This window comes from Balaenoptera ricei, chromosome 1 (genome assembly GCF_028023285.1).
Source record: "Balaenoptera ricei isolate mBalRic1 chromosome 1, mBalRic1.hap2, whole genome shotgun sequence".
Taxonomy (NCBI): domain Eukaryota; kingdom Metazoa; phylum Chordata; class Mammalia; order Artiodactyla; family Balaenopteridae; genus Balaenoptera; species Balaenoptera ricei.
Genome location: NC_082639.1, coordinates 54,535,463 through 54,552,215, shown reverse-complemented (window position 1 = coordinate 54,552,215; position 16,753 = coordinate 54,535,463). Strand labels below are relative to the sequence as shown.

The following is a 16,753-nucleotide window of genomic DNA, read 5'->3' as shown; positions in this document are numbered from 1 at the left end:
AGCTCAGTAGATGGACTTCAATGTTACAGTAGATTGTGTTGAACTGAACCTTCCGTAGATAACAATTTTAAACTCTGGGCAAAATATTAAAAGTAACTTCTTGAAGGCACTGGAAAGCAACCATACTAGGTAGAAATTGGAGGGGAGTTGACCCTTGAAAGAAGGGAACTACAATGTGCAAAGTTTGCATTTATATTGTTTTATCCAAGGGCAGTCCATATGATGTAGTACAGCTAGAACTCAACGAGAAAGCTCCAGTTTTACTTGTTTGAAGAGTTGGGTTAAGAGCTTGGGATTACCAGAATTGCTGGCAAGTAAAGGGAAAATCCTAAAAAGAGGGTAGCCCCAAAATCTGGTTATAAACTGCCAGAATCCTTGATGGATCCCTTAACTGCACATGGATTAGGGATTCTCCATGAAGCCTGGCAGGAAGCAACAGCTGGGATGCTGAAAGAATTGAACAGTGATTTCAGCTGCTGTCCATCACTGGGGAGACAGATTTTATAGTTTGAGTTTATTCAAGTTAAATGCCTGCTAGAACAAAACAACACTGTTAAGAGTAAGAAAGCAGAATTCAGAGTCTCGATGTCATATCGTCTACAGTGTACAAGATGCAATAAAATAATACCAGACAAGCAGAGAAACAAAATATGACTCGTTGAGAGTCAATTGAAATTGACCCCAAGATGACTTAGATTTTAGAATTAGCAGACAAAGACTTTAAAGCACCTACTATAAATATGTTCAAGAACTTAAAAGGAAAAAAATGGTCATAATGAAAGGACACATGGGGAATCTCAGAAGAGAAAAAGATGCAATGGAAATTCTGTATTTGAAAAGTACAATACCTAGAATGAAAATATTTACTGTGTGGGCTTTATAGCGCAAGAAAAGAACTTGAAGATAGAATAATAGAAATGATCTAATTGAAAAAATAAAATACAGAGCCTTAGTGACTTCTGGGACAATATCAAGTGGTCTAATATATGTAAGTAGAGTCCTAGAAACAGAAGAGAATGGGAATGAAATTAAAAATATATGTATTTTAAGAAATAATGGCTCCTAAATTTCTCACTTTTGCTGAAAAACATACAGTACAGATCCAAGAAGCTCAGCAAACTCCAGTTGAGATGAAAAATATGTATATGTTTGTCTATGCACATGTACATATACATGCCATAGTCAAACTGATAAAAATTAAAAATGAAGCAAAAATCTTCAAAGCAGCCAGAGAAAATTGATGCTTTACCTGTAGGGGAAACTATTCAAATGAAAGCTGACTTCTCATAAAAAAAACCATGGAGGTCAGAAGACAGTAGAATGACATTTTAAAGTGCTAAAAGGAAAAACACCTCAACCCAGAATTCTATATGTAGACACTATCCTTCAAAATGAAGGTAAAATAATGATATTATCAGATAAAAACAGAATATCTGTCACCAGCAGACCTGCATAGAAGAAATGCTAAAAAAAAGTTATTTGAGCTGAAGGGAAATGATATCAAGTACAAATTTACATCTATTTGAAGAATACTGGGAATGGTATATATGTGATAAGATATAAAAGACTATAGTTGTCCATCAGTATCTGTGGAGGATTGGTTCCAGGAGGCCCCACTTATACTAAAATCACACAGATTTTATGCTCAAGTCCCTTATATAAAATGGTGTAGTACAATGAAAACAGTTGGCCCTCCGTATCCAAGGGTTTTCTCTCCACAGAGTCAACCAACCATGGATGGAAATCTTGATCCACAGGTGTGAAACCCATGAATATGGAGGGTTGACTGTATATTTATTGAAAAAAAATCTGTGTATAAGTAGACCAGCACAGTTCAAACGCATGTTGTTCAAGGGTCAACTGTATATATTTTTTGCTTGTAACTTCTTGAATAGATGTGAGTGTTTAAAGCAAAAATTATAACACTTACTGTGGGTTTTATAACATGTGTATGTATATGTATAACAGTATAGCACAAAGGACAGAGGAAATGGACAGTAACATTGTAAGATTCTTACATTTATGTAAAGTAATATTGTATTAACTCTAAATGAACTGTGATGTGTTAAAAAGGCATATTGTAATGCCCCAGAGTGACTAATAAAAAATACAAAGAAAAATAATACATAACCCAAAAAATACATAAAAAACAACAGAGGAATTGAAGTGGTATACTGAAAAATGTTTAATCAAAAGAAGGCAGGAAAGGAAGATCAGAGGACTAAAAAACAAATGAGACAGATAGAAAACAAGTAGCAAAATGTAGACCCAACTGTATAATGATTACATTAAGTTTAAGTGCAATAAAGACACCAACGAAAAGGTACAGAATATCAGACTGGATTTAAATATATATAGATTGACGTATATATATGTTTATATGTATATATGTATATATCCCAACTCATTTAATCCTCATAACACTGATACCACCCTAACTGGATACCAAAATACAATAAAAGAATTATAAGAACATTGCTGACCAATGTATTTCATGAACACAGAATCAAAAATCCTCAGCAGAAGATTAGCAAATCTAATTCAGCAGCTGTAAAAGAGACAATACATCATGTCCAAGTAGGATTTATCCCAAGAATGCAGTTTTTTCAATATTTGAAAATCAATTATTGTTTTTAAAAGGAGAATAAAGGATGGTCCTAATCGAAGATGCAGCTGCTTCTACATAACTGCTCTGGTCAAAAAGGAGTCCAAAGTGACAGTTTTCCTTGATGATCACTGTTCTGTTTGCTGTAACTGATCTACAGCATTTCAGGAAAAAGACAGTTCCCATTGTACCTGTCATTTCTCAGCTGTGCCAGCTGAGGGTTGAGCTTTCTGGTGAGTGAGGACTCTGGGGTCATGACAGTGATGGAACACAACAGCCTCAGGACCTGGTTGCCCCAAAGTTTTCCTGGCAGTGTCTGAACTGAAGAATCTTGAAGATACCAGCTTGTTGCTGGAGCTGTGCTTTAGAATAAGATTTGTCTTAAACTGTGATTGTGGCTCTACAGAGTTGGGAAAGAAACGCTATGGGAAGAGGCAAGCTAGGAGAGTACAGGCTCTGTTAGATGGAAACATTGACCTTTGTTGGATTTTTTTTTTTTGCTAATATTGGTACTTGGCATATAAGTGACCAATAAAAGACTCCTGGTTGGATGAATTGATTGATAGATAGGTGAATACATAGATAGGTACATACTGTAGAAGATCATATTAATAGTTCTATGAAGAACACACCCATTTATGATAAAATAAAAACTTAGCAAACTAGGATAGAAGGGAACTCCTTCCTATGAAAAACCTACAAATATCATACTCAGTATTGAACGCTTTTTCTAAGATTAGGAACAAGGCAAGAATGTGCCCACTCACAACTTCTATTCAACAAAACACTAAAAAAAAAAGGAAATGCATAAATGTTGGAAAGGAGAAAGTAAAATTGATGATCCGCTGATGATATGATCATGAACATAGAAAATCCTAAGGAAGCTGCAAAACAATTATTAGAACTATTTAGCAAAGATGCAGAGCACAAAGTCAGTGTACAAAGATCAATTCTATTTCTACATGTTAGCAATAAACACCTGGAAAATGAAGCTTAAGTTTTTCCATTTATAATTATGTAAAAAAAATATAATAAGTTCAACAGAAGACATGGAAGATTTCTACTGTGAAAATTACAAAATGTTGCTTAGAGAACATAAAGATTTAAATAAATAGGGGCATGTATGGATTGGAAGACTATATTAAAATGTTGGTTCTCTCCAATTGATCTTTATTTATTTTTTTAATACATTTATTTTATTTATTTATTTTTGGCTGCATTGGGTCTTTGTTGATGCTTGTGGGCTTTCTCTACTTGCTGCGAGTGGGGACTACTCTTCGTTGCGGTGCGCGGGCTCCTCATTGTAATGGCTTCTCTTGTTGCAGAGCATGGGCTCTAGGCACACGGGCTTCAGTTGTTGTGGCACGTGGGCTCAGTAGTTGTGGCTCGCGGGCTCTAGAGTGCAGGCTCAGTAATTGTAACTCACGGGCTTAGTTGCTCTGCAGCATGTGGGATCTTTCTGGACCAGGGCTTGAACCTGTGTCCCCTGCAATGGCAGGCAGATCCTTAACCACTGAGCCACGAGGGAAGCCCTCCAATTGATCTTTAGATTCAATGCAATTCCTGTCAATCCTGGCAAACATTTTAAAGAAATAGAAAAACTGATTTCAAAAATTTTATAAAAAGGCTGAGGACTTACAGTAGTCCAAACAATCTTAAAAAAGAAGAATGAAGTTGGAGTACATAGACTAACTAGACTTAGTGTGTGTACAAAGTATGTACACTACCTAGACTTAACTATACTGTATAAAGTGGCAATGAAATCAATGTGGTTTGGGCATAATGGCAAATAGATAAAATGGAAAAGAATAAAAAGCCCAGAAGTAGAACCAAACCAAGTACCGAAGTAATTCAGTTGTGGAAAGAGAAATCTTTCCAACTGGTTCTGGAACACCATGTGGAAAAACAAACCAAACAACCTTGACTTCCACCTTATACCATATACAAAACTTAATTTGAGATGTAGCATAGTCTTAAATATAAACAGTAAAGTTTCTGGAAGGAAATACATGAGAATATTGTTACAACATGGGGTAGATAAAATTTTAGGCGAGGTACATAAAGCAACCGTAAAGGAATAAAATTGATAAATCAGACTACATCTAATTTATATATTGTAAATATACGTTTAGAACATATAAAGAACTCTTGGGACTTCCCTGGTGGTCCAGTGATTAAGACTCTGTGCTTCCACTGCAGGGGGCACGGGTTCGATCCCTGGTCAGGGAACTAAGATCCCACATGCCGCGCGGAGCAGCCAAAAAAAAAAAAAAAAAAAAAAAAAAATATATATATATATATATATATATAAAGAACTCTTACAACTCAACAGTAAAAAGATAAAAACCTTATTAAAATAATGGTCCAAAGACTTGATCCAATACTTAATAAAAGAAGTTAAGTGAATGGCAAATAAGCATTTTGTTAGACATCAGGGAAGTACAAGTTAAAATTAAATTGAAACACTATATAACACCCAGTAAAATAGCTGTACAGTTGACCCTTGAAGAACATGGATTTGAACTGTGAAGGTTCACTTACATGCCCATTCTTTTCAATAAATGTGTACTACAGTACTGCATAATCTATGGTTGGTTGAATCTGTGGATGTGGAACCAAAGATATAGAAGACCGAGTATAAAGTTATACGTGGATTTTTTTTTTTTGATGTGGACCATTTTTGAAGTCTTTATTGAATTTGTTACAATATTGCTTCTGTTTTATGTTTTGGCCTTTTGGCCACGAGACATGTGGGATCCTAGCTTCCCAACTAGGGAATGAACCCGCCCCGCTGCCCTCCACCCCCCCCACCCCCAGCCCCACACCGGAAGGTGAAGTCCTAACCACTCGACTGCCAGGGAAGTCCCTATACGTGGATTTTTGACTGCAGGGGGTTCAGCACCCATAACCCCCCACATTGTTCAAGAGTCAACTGTGTATTCATTTTACATTTTGAGAATACTAGGTGAATAATGAATCTTAGTAAATAGATTTGCTTTGCACAGAAGTATGGGTTAGCACTTCTTCAACTAGTTGCTGTGTGCTCTAGGCTTGAGAGAATAAGTTTATTGCAAATAATGTGAGCTAGGTTTTCACTGTAGGCTGAGGGATTTAAAGTATGTTGCCTTTGCATTGGAGGTATCAGTATGAAATCATGGATTTTTAAATATATGTATAAAAATCCAGGTAGATAGAAAAGTATGTGTGTGTGTTTTCTGTTCTAGCTCTGTCCATTGCCTTTAAGCAATGACGTAAGTAGCAATGAACACACCTAGTGCCGAGATTTTGATTTATAAATGCCATTGTCCACTAAAAAGAACCAAGTTTCTTTAAAGCAAAAGCTAATTCCAATGCTGGAGCAGAGAACATTTTGTGTGAGTGAGTGTGCATGCACAAATAAGGAAATATAATGAAGTGCTCAAAGAATTACAGGTACATGAGGTACATTGGAGGTAGTGTGAAAGGGGAATGATCCAATTGCCAAATCTGGGACAATTAAGCATCAACATAAATGGTAGGAATTGATTATAATCCATTGGATTAAATAAAATTCCATGATTCTGTAGTGATATAAATAAATGAATAAAGAGAAGAGAAAGGAAAGCTATTCCTTGGAGTGGAATGCTAATTAATAAATATAAATATGATAGGATTAAAAAATCCTCAATGGTTCTTTAAAAGTATTAAGACAAAGTTTGATAGGAAACAAGATATTTACATATAAGATTTCTTATGTATTACATTGGAGAAAACTGGCAGATAACATCTTAATCAATGATCAAAATACATATCTCACTGGTATTGTGCGAAACCAACATCATGTGCCTCAAGTTATCATGCTCTCAAAAGGATACAGCATCATTTTTGTAATACTTATGGCAAAAAACCCACATAGCCTCATCATGGGAAAATGTCAGATAAACCCAAATTGACAGATATTCTACAAAGATAACTAGACTGTGCTCTTGAAAAATGTCAAGGTCAAGCAAAAGAAAGGTTGAGGAGGAGCTGTTCTAGGTAAGGGGGACTAAAGAGATGGTACAATAAAATGCAATGAGTGATCCAGGATTGGATCCTAGACTTGGCGGTGGGGGAGGGAGGGGGGATTGGCTATAAGGGGCATTTTTGGAGCAAGTTGTAAAATTTGAATATGGACTCTTGATAATAGTATAGTATCAATGATAAATTTCCTGATTTCGATCAGTATGCAAAAATCAGTTGCATTTCTCTATACTAGTAACGAACTACCAGAAAAACAAATTAAGAAAACAATTCTGTTTACAACTGCATCAAAAAAGAATAACATTCCTAGGAATAAATTTAACCAAGGAGGTAAAAGACCTGTACACTGAAGACTATAAGACATTGATAAAAGAAAATGAAGACAGAAATAAACACATATATTCCATTCTCATGGATTGGAAGGATTAACATCGTTAAAATGTCCATACTACCCAAAGCAGTCTACAGATTCAATGCAGTCCTTATCAAAATTCCAATGGTATTTTTCACAGAAATAGAACAAACAATCCTAAAATTTGTATGGAACCACAAAAGACCCTGCATAGCCAAAGCAATCTTGAGAAAGAGCAAAGCAAAGTTTGAAAGCATCATGCTGATTTCAAACTATATTACAAAGTATAAAAATCAAAACAGTATGGTATTGGCATAAAAACAGGCACATAGATCAATGGAACAGAATAGTGACTCCAAAAATAAACTCACACATATATTGTCAATTAATTTACAACAAAGGAGCCAAGAATATACAATATAATATGAAGGACAGTCTCTTCAATAGTGTTGGGAAAACTGACAGGCCGATGTAAAAGAATGAAATTGGACCCCTATCTTACACCATACACAAAAAATCAACTCAAAATGGGTTAAAGGCTTGAAGGTAATACCTAAGATCATAAACCTCTTGAAGAAAACATAAGCCATAAGCTCCTTAACATTGGTCTTGGCAATGATTTTTTGGATCTGACACCAAAAGCAAAGGCAATAACAACAAAAATAAGTGGGACTACATCAAAGCAAAAAGCTTCTGCACAGCAAAGGAAATCAACAAAATGAAAAGGTAGTCTACAGAATGGGAGAAAGTAATTGCAAATCGTGTACCTGATAAGGGATTAATATACAAAGAACTCATACAACTCAATAGCAAAAAAACCCCCAAGCAATCCGATTTAAAAACTGGGCAGAGCTAGCTGCTTGTAAATTTTGGAGATTAATCCTTTGTCAGTTTAATCTCCAAAATTTACAAGCAGCTCATGCAGCTCAATATCAAAAACAAACAAACAACCCAATCCAAAAATGGGCAGAAGACCTAAATAGACAGTTATCCAAAGAAGATATACAGATTGCCAACAAACACATGAAAAAATGCTCAACATCATTCATCATTAGAGAAATGCAAATCAAAACTACAATGAGATATCATCTCACACTGGTCAGAATGGCCATCATCAAAAAATCTACAAACAATAAATGCTGGAGAGGGTGTGGAAAGGGAACCCTCTTGCACTGTTGGTGGGAAGGTAAATTGATACAGCCACTATGGAGAACAGTATGGAGGTTCCTTAAAAAACTAAAAATAGAACTACCATACGACCCAGCAATCCCACTACTGGGCATATACCTGGAGAAAACCATAATTCAAAAAGAGTCATGTACCAGAATGTTCATTGCAGCTCTATTTACAATAGCCAGGACATGGAAGCAACCTAAGTGTCCATCGACAGATGAATGGATAAAGATGTGGCACATATATACAATGGAATATTACTCAGCCATAAAAAGAAATGAAATTGAGTTGTTTGTAGTGAGGTGGATGGACCTAGAGTCTGTCATACAGTGTGAAGTAAGTCAGAAAGAGAAAAACAAATACCGTATGCTAACGCATATATATGGAATCTAAAAAAAACAAATACCGTATGCTAACGCATATATATGGAATCTAAAAAAAAAAAAAAAGGTCATGAAGAACCTAGGGGCAAGACGGGAATAAAGACGCAGACCTACTAGAGAATGGACCTGAGGACACAGGGAGGGGGAAGGGTAAGCTGGGACAAAGTGAGAGAGTGGCATGGGCATATATACACTACCAAATGTAAAATAGATAGCTAGTGGGAAGCAGCCGCATAGCACAGGGAGATCAGCTCGGTGCTTTGTAACCACCTAGAGGGGTGGGATAGGGAGGGTGGGAGGGAGGGAGATGCAAGAGGGAAGAGATATGGAAATATATGTATATGTATAGCTGATTCACTTTGTTATAAAGCAGAAACTAACACACCATTGTAAAGCAATTATACTCCAATAAAGATGTTAAAAAAAAAAAAATGGGCAGAGGACCTGAATAGACATTTTTTCCAGAGAAGACATACAAATGGCTAACAGGTACGTGAAAAGGTGCTCAACGTCACTAATCAGCAAGGAAATGCAAATCAAAACCACAATGAGATGTCACCTCACACCTGTTAGAATGGCTTTTATCAAAAAGACAAGAGATAGCAAGTTCTGGTAAGGATGTGGAGAAAGGGGAACCCTGTGCACTGTTGGTGGGAATGTAAACGGATGCAGCCACTATGGAAAACAATAAGGAGGTTCCTCAAAATACAGAACTTCTATATGATCCAGCAACTCCACTTCTGGGTATTTATCTGAAGGAAATCAAAACATTAACTACAAAAGATACATGCACTCCCATGTTCATTACAGTATTATTTACAATAGCCAAATATCCACCAATGGATGAATGGATAAAGAAAATGTGATATATATATATATATATATATATATATATATATATATATATATATATATATATATACACACAGTGGAATATTATTCAGCTATAACAAAGAAGAAAATCCTTCCATTTGCAATATGGGTGGACCTTGAGGGCATTATGCTAAATGAAATAAGTCGGAAAGTAAAAGGTGAATACCATATGATCTCGCTTACATTTGGAATCTTTAAAAAGAACAAACTCATAGAAAAGGAGATCAGACTGTGTTTACCAGAGGTGGGGGATAGGGAGGGAGGAATTGGAGGAAGGTGGTCAAAAGGTACAAACTTCTAGTTATGAAATAAATTAAGTCCTGGGGATGTAATGTACAGCAGGGTTACTATAGTTAATAATACTATATTGTATGTTTGAAAGTTGCTAAGCGATTAGATCTCAAAAGTTCTTATCACAAGAGAAAAAATCGTAACTATGTGTGGTGATGGATTTTAATTAGACTTACTATGATGATCATTTCACAATATATACATATATTGAATCATGTTGTACATCTGAAATTAATGTTATATTTCAATTATATTTCAGAAAATTTTCCTGATTTTGATGATTGTATTATGATTATGTAAGAGAATATCCTTGTTCTTAGAAAAACACACAGAAATATTTATGGATAAAGGTATACAGTGTCTCCAACTTATTTTCAGTGGATCATAAAAAAGATTTTGCATTGTATATATATGTGTGTGTGTATGTTTCTATAGAGAATGATAACGCAACTGGGACAAAATGTAAACAAGTATTAAGTCTGGGTAAAGGATATCAAAAACTGTTATTCCTAGGATATTTTTTAACTTTAAAAATATATAAAAATTAAAAGTTCCCAAAAATACCCATCAAATTGTTTTAAAAAATGCTAATGGATGGATTAAACAGTAAATTAGACAAAATTAAAGAAGGAATTACACAACTAAAGATAGACCTGAAGAAATTGCCTGACAGCATAGAGATCAATGATAAGAAATAGATGTTTAGAGATATGGAAAATGGAATAGAAAATCTAAAATTTCTTCTAGAGGGAGTCTCGGAAAGGTAGAATCAAGGAGAGCCAATATTTGGAGAAATTATGGCTTAGATTTTTCCAGAACTGATAAAATACAAATCCATATAAGAGACTGCCTTAGAGATAAGACAGTGTTGATATGACATCCTTTGGGAACCTGCATTTAAAGCACCTTAAATAGAATTGAAGGATTATAAAAAATGAAAGGAATTAAATATATTCTTGAATTTAAGACTGACGTTTTAAGTAAAAAAATAAAAAATTAAATATTAATTTATATAACACCTTTGTGCCAATCACTGTGTCAGGCTTTGGGGATTCAAATATGAACCGATGTTACACTCTCTAGTTTGCATTTTAGTGGGAGAGAGAGTTCAACAAGTATTTTTAGAACTCATAATTTACCAGTTAACAGACAAGATGCTAATGATATAAATACATTAGTCTAGGGAGGAAATAGACTATTTCAACTGGATAAGTTTAATGAGAAGGACATGCACAAGTATTATAGGTATGGAATGGAAAGATCCTTAGTGCAATCTGGACAGTGTCAGGGAAAAATTAAATATGACTGTGCTGGAATCTCAAAGAAAAGGTAGACATCAATGTTAGTTTATTATTGTTAACTTTCATGTTGTAAAATATTATACATACAAAAAGGTGTATAAAATATCACCAATCTACCACATTTAATTCTGATAAACCTGTTTAGCCCCTTTTAATAGAATCTTTTGAAAGACTTATTCATGTCCTTTATATATGTATGTGTGATGATACACATATGTATATGTTTCTTACAGAAGGTAATAGTAATGAATGTTTTATTAATGTTCATTTTTGAGAGTACCCATTTAAGAATGAAATGATCTTATGGCATTTCTCATTTTATTCAACCCAAAGAACATCTCACCTCCATCCATATATCTTCTGGGTTCAGTATTCCCAAATATATCCCTTTTATGTCTGTAAAAATTCTTTAGCTAATTCTTTATTAATCTTTTGATAAAGCAGCTTTTGACACCATAAACGTGTTGTCCAATAACTGGTTAAGGTTTTATCATGAAGAATAACAAGATTAATCATTTATTTAGTTGCTTTCACGTGGTGACCATATTTCTCCATGCAGTGGAGTGATAATCCCACTTACCCATGCTGTGATAACGAATTATTATGTGACCTCTGTCAGCGTTGAACACAAAAACGCATAGGCTTGAATGAAAGGGAGAATGCAAAAGGATATAGGAGATTCTTCTCCCTTCTTTGCTCATTCCCATACATGGAATGGAAAATGTATCATTTTAGATTTCTCAATTTGTACCTAAAGAGTCACATGGGATGTGAATTTGGCCATTGCCTTTCATCAAAGGATTTCTAAGCATCTCATAAGCATATTCCATAATCCTCTAAACACTGTTTGTGTAGTTGTAGCTGGCAATATTATTATCTCCATTATGGAGAGAAGTAAATGGAAGCACTGATATACTAAGTGATATTTTTATCTTCCATTCAGAAATTTACCACTGGTTTACAAGCCAGTATTATTTATCACCTTTATGAAGCTTAGTGAGATTATGTGATTTGCCCAACCTTAGGGGAAAAATTTGGCATAACATCAAGGCTCCTGAGTCTTATATGCCTTACTAATTTTATCTCCTCCCCACACACATACACTCTTACCCTCAGCTCTATTGAAAATCATATTTAATCCAATGTTTTAAAAGTCCTGTAAGGGACGAGGGATTACTATTATTCATGATTGTGGTTACTTATGTGGGAGAAAGGAGGGGTGAACAAGATGGGACAAATGGAAGGTTTTGGGGGATAGCTGGCAAACTTCTATTTCTTGATCCTGGGTGATGGTTACAAGGGTGGTTGCCTTATAATAATCCATTAAGCAATATACTTTTTAATGTAAAAAAAAAAAAAAAGTCCTGTAAGGGAACCTCAAATCATGTTGCTTCATGAGTCTTTGAGGTGTCATTCCTGGTTCTTAATTAGGAATCAAATGATAGTTTATTTTTTCTAGAATAGTTTTTTTTTAATATTGTAATATTGTAACTGCTGTTAGTAATGTTACATACTAAAACTCATGCACTTGTTCTGTTCTGATGAGTTAGAGAATCCTATTCAGGATACTACCATGTGGTAAACTAAATAAAATAGTGGAAGATGGTCTTAGAGAGTAATATGGCTAATTCTACATGGTTACTTTCTTTTCTTTTCCTGTTGATATAAAACTACATATCTTTATCTTTCTTAAATTCTCACCAGCAATAATGCTGGTAGCAACCAGAATTTTGATCCCAGTGAACCTAAACCTAGTACACCTAAGTGTACTAGGGGTACTGTAGTATTCAAATTGTGGGCATTGGTGTAAATTTGGGTTAAGTTGAAAGTGAGAAGTAACCTGTAGAGCAGCGGTCCCCAACCTCTTTGGCACCAGGAACTGGTTTCGTGGAAGACAATTTTTCCACGGACCAGGGTGGGGGTGTGGGGGGTGGATATGATGGTTCAGGCAGTAATGCGAGCGATGGGGAGTGGCAGATGAAGCTTCACTCACTCGCCCACCACTGCCCACTGTGCAGCCCAGTTCCTAACAGGCCGCAGACTGGTACCGGTCTGTGGCCTGGGGGTTGGAGACCCCTGCCATAGAGATTATAAGGTTACCCATAAGAGGGAGGTAATTAGGATATAATAGGTAGGTACCCATTTAAAATTTATTTATTTATTTTTAATTGTGAAATATACATAGCATAAAATTTACCATTTTAACCATTTTAAAGTATACAGTTCTGTGGCACTTAAGTCCAGGTAACCCTTGAGTAAATTGGGGATGTACTCTAGTCATAGTCCACCTATAACTGTACAGTCAGCATTCTGTAGCCCTGGTACCACATCCACAGATTCAACCAACTGCAGATGGTGTAGTACTGTAGTGTGTATTTCTTGAAAAAAAAAAAACCTCGAGAATAGGTGGACCCCTGCAGTTCAAATTCGTGTTGTTCAAGGGTCAGCTGTACATTCACATTGTTGTACAACTATCACCATCATCCAACTCCAAAGCTTTTTTCATCTTGCAAAACTGAAACTTCCTATCCATTGAACAGTAACTCCGTGTTCACCCCTCCTCCTAGCCCCTGGCAACTACCTTTCTATTTTCTTTTTTTTTTTTCTATAATATATATGTACTTTTAATTTTTATTGGAGTATAGTTGCTTTACAATGTTGTGTTAGTTTCTACTGTACAGCAAAGTGAATCAGCTATACGTATACATATATCCCCCTTTTTTGGATTTCCTTCTCATTTAGGTCACCACAGAGCACTGAGTAGAGTTCCCTGTGCTATACAGTAGGTTCTCATTAGTTATCTATTTTATACATAGTATCACTAGTGTATATATGTCAATCCCAATCTCCCAATTCATCCCACCCCCCCCCGCTTCCCCCTTGGTATCCATACATAAATGTCTGTGTCTCTGTTTCTGCTTTGTAAATAAGATCGTCTATACCAGTTTATTCAGATTCCACGTATACGTGTTAATATACGATATTTGTTTTTCCCTTTCTGACTTACTTCACTCTGTATGACAGTCCCTAGGTCCATCCATGTCTCTACAAATGACCCAATTTCGTTCCTTTTTATGGCTGAGTAATATTCCACTGTATATATGTACCACATCTTCTTTATCCATTCCTTTGTTGATGGACATTTAGGTTGCTTCCATGTCCTGGCTATTGTAAATAGTACTGCAATGAACACTTGGGTGCATGACTGCTTTAAGCACCTCATTTGAGTGGAATTATATAGTATTTGTCCTTTTTTGCTTGGCTTATTTCACTTAGCATAATGTCTTCAAGGTTTATGCATGTTGTAGCATGTGGACTTTCTTTCCTTTGAAGGCTGAATAATATTCTCTTGTGTATGTATATACCAAATTTATTACTTATTCCTCTGTCCACAGACACTTGCATTGCTTTCACCTTTTGGCTATTGTGAATACTGCTGTTATGAACATGGGTGTACAAATATCTGTTTGTGTCCCTACTTTCAGTTCTTTTGGGTATATATTCATAAGTGGGATTACTGGATTATATGTTCATTCTAGGTTTAATTTTTTGAGGAACTGCCAAACTATTTCCATAGCAGCTGTACCATTTTACAGTCCCACCAGCACAAGAGTTCCAGTTTCTCTATCCTGGCCAACACTTATTCTCTGGTTTTTTTGGTAGTAGCCATCCTGATGGTTGTAAAGTGGTATCTTGTGGTTCTGATTTGTGTGTGTGTGGTTCTGATTTGCATTTCCCTAATATTAGCGATGTTGAGCATCGTTTCTTGTGTTTACCAGCCATTTGTATATCTTCTTTGGAGAACTGTCAATTTGAGTTCTTTGCCTATTTGGGGGTGTCCATTTTTTTAAAACCAAGGTAGTAACCACAAGAGCTGCTTTTTACTTTACAGAACTACCAGAGATATATCGCTTTTAATTGCTAACTAATACTGGTAGCAAATGAGTAAGAACTTTAGGAAAATATTTGTCCCACATATCTAATCATGTTTTGCCTGTCCTTCCTTTGTGTGTTTCATCCATCCCTTCCTCTCTGTTTCTGTTAAGATCATCCTAATCCACTTAGCATCATCTATGCTACAGTTGTTTGTTTTTTAAAAAGGGTAAAAGCATTTAGTAGGTGCTTAATTTAATAACTGATATCTTGACACTGGGCCCAGTTCTACCAGAATGGTAAAAATAGATGGTCATAAATTCCTCTAGTAGGTTTGTTCTTCTTTACCTCTTCTTTAGCTCCTCCCCCTCAATTCAACAAGGATTTATTATGAACAGGGTGTAAAATCTGAGTTTCTCTCCCTCAAACTGTGTGATAGGGGGCAAATCACACCAACTCTTCCCTATTGGATGACCTAAGTAATCTCTTAGGTTTCTCCTAGTCTTGTCTAGTAAATGTCTTTATGATTCTTGTAACTATTACCAGCTTTTGGATATTAGATGCCTGAATTATCTGAGAACCACATTACCCACAATAAGTCATGTTTTTAGATTCTCACTAAACTGTTAGAGTGAGAGATAACAGTCTAACTCAGATCACTTTCTTATTTACTTTTACATATCTCCTTGGGCTTCTTAGAACAACCTAGGACCTAAACTGGAAACCTTTTAAATACAAACATTTAGTTTCTCTAAGAATTAACCATCACTAATAAAGCAAGAATATTTTGAACAGTTAATATCGGGGGTGGGGGTTGTTTACTTCTATAAAGTATTATTTCATCTTAACAGCATTTAAAAACAAAGGCTGAACAATGCTGTACTGTGTACTTTTAGTTTTTGATTTCTACTTTTGAAGTTTTATGAATACAGAAACATCTCACACACCTGAATAGGGTAATATATATTCCAAAGCTAAATATGAGTACTTTTTTGGATTAGCTGCCATTTTTGTTTGTTCATAACCTCTGTTCTCTTCTTGCTTCATTGAGAATTCACATTAAATTGATTTCAAGTGGACTTTTAAAAGATATGAGTAATTCTTTAAACCAATTTAGTTAATTTTAAGAAATAATGTTATGTGATAGGCTAATGTAGATATAATAGCAAAATTAAGTGAACTATTTTAGATAGATTAAATTTCTGTATTTAATATTTATTGCTGAGTAATTTTTATAAATTGTCCATCTCTTCTATTCCTGCTTCTGTCACTTGCTTGAAAGTCAGTAGTCAGTTATTTATGAATAGTCATTTTCTAGGATCTATAAATTTTGTTTTCTGTAGTACAACCTTTATAATAAAATTTGTTTGCTTCATGCTCAAATTCTCTAATATTTTAAATAACTTAATTTCTTTTTCTCAGAGATCGAGAAAGTACTTTTAACGTCACATTTGTCACTGGGAAAACTAGTTTTAATTTATATTGACCTTTTTCTCCTTTGAGCATTTAGTCTGTGTTCAATAAAATGTTGATGACTGCTCTTTAGAAGACAGCTGTACAAAATAAAGTATTATAAATATTCAGCTTTCCTTTCTAAACATTGTCACCAACAGCTGGGCATCCAGTTTAGCAGAACAGGTTTTGCACAGAGAGAGCCTGGCATGTTCCTGAATCAGTTTAGTGAAGGAGACAAAAAATAGTTTCTTATGGATTGGGGACTTATAAAGACATAGAGCATCTGTTCCTCAGTTAAGTCATAGTCTGGTAGCACTGAATCATGTTTAAAGCTAGAATAATGTGCAAAACTTTTTCACCTTGCTCATACTTTTATTTTAATGGCTAGTGTACTACTTCTGCAAATAATATACTTTCAACATCTCCATTGAAGGTATGTAAATTA

At 35.1% G+C, this 16,753-nt stretch overlaps 1 protein-coding gene and 1 non-coding gene across 4 annotated transcripts in view; both read left to right on the top strand.

Moving 5' to 3' along the window:
* The window catches only part of ITGB3BP (integrin subunit beta 3 binding protein), an 85,346-nt gene that overhangs the window by 4,102 nt on the left and 64,491 nt on the right, over positions 1 to 16,753 (top strand). The gene's annotated exons all lie outside the window — the stretch shown is intronic.
* Positions 2,651 to 2,786, top strand: LOC132354802 (small nucleolar RNA SNORA16B/SNORA16A family). The gene has a single exon (XR_009499417.1). It is a non-coding gene; the product is annotated as a small nucleolar RNA SNORA16B/SNORA16A family (small nucleolar RNA).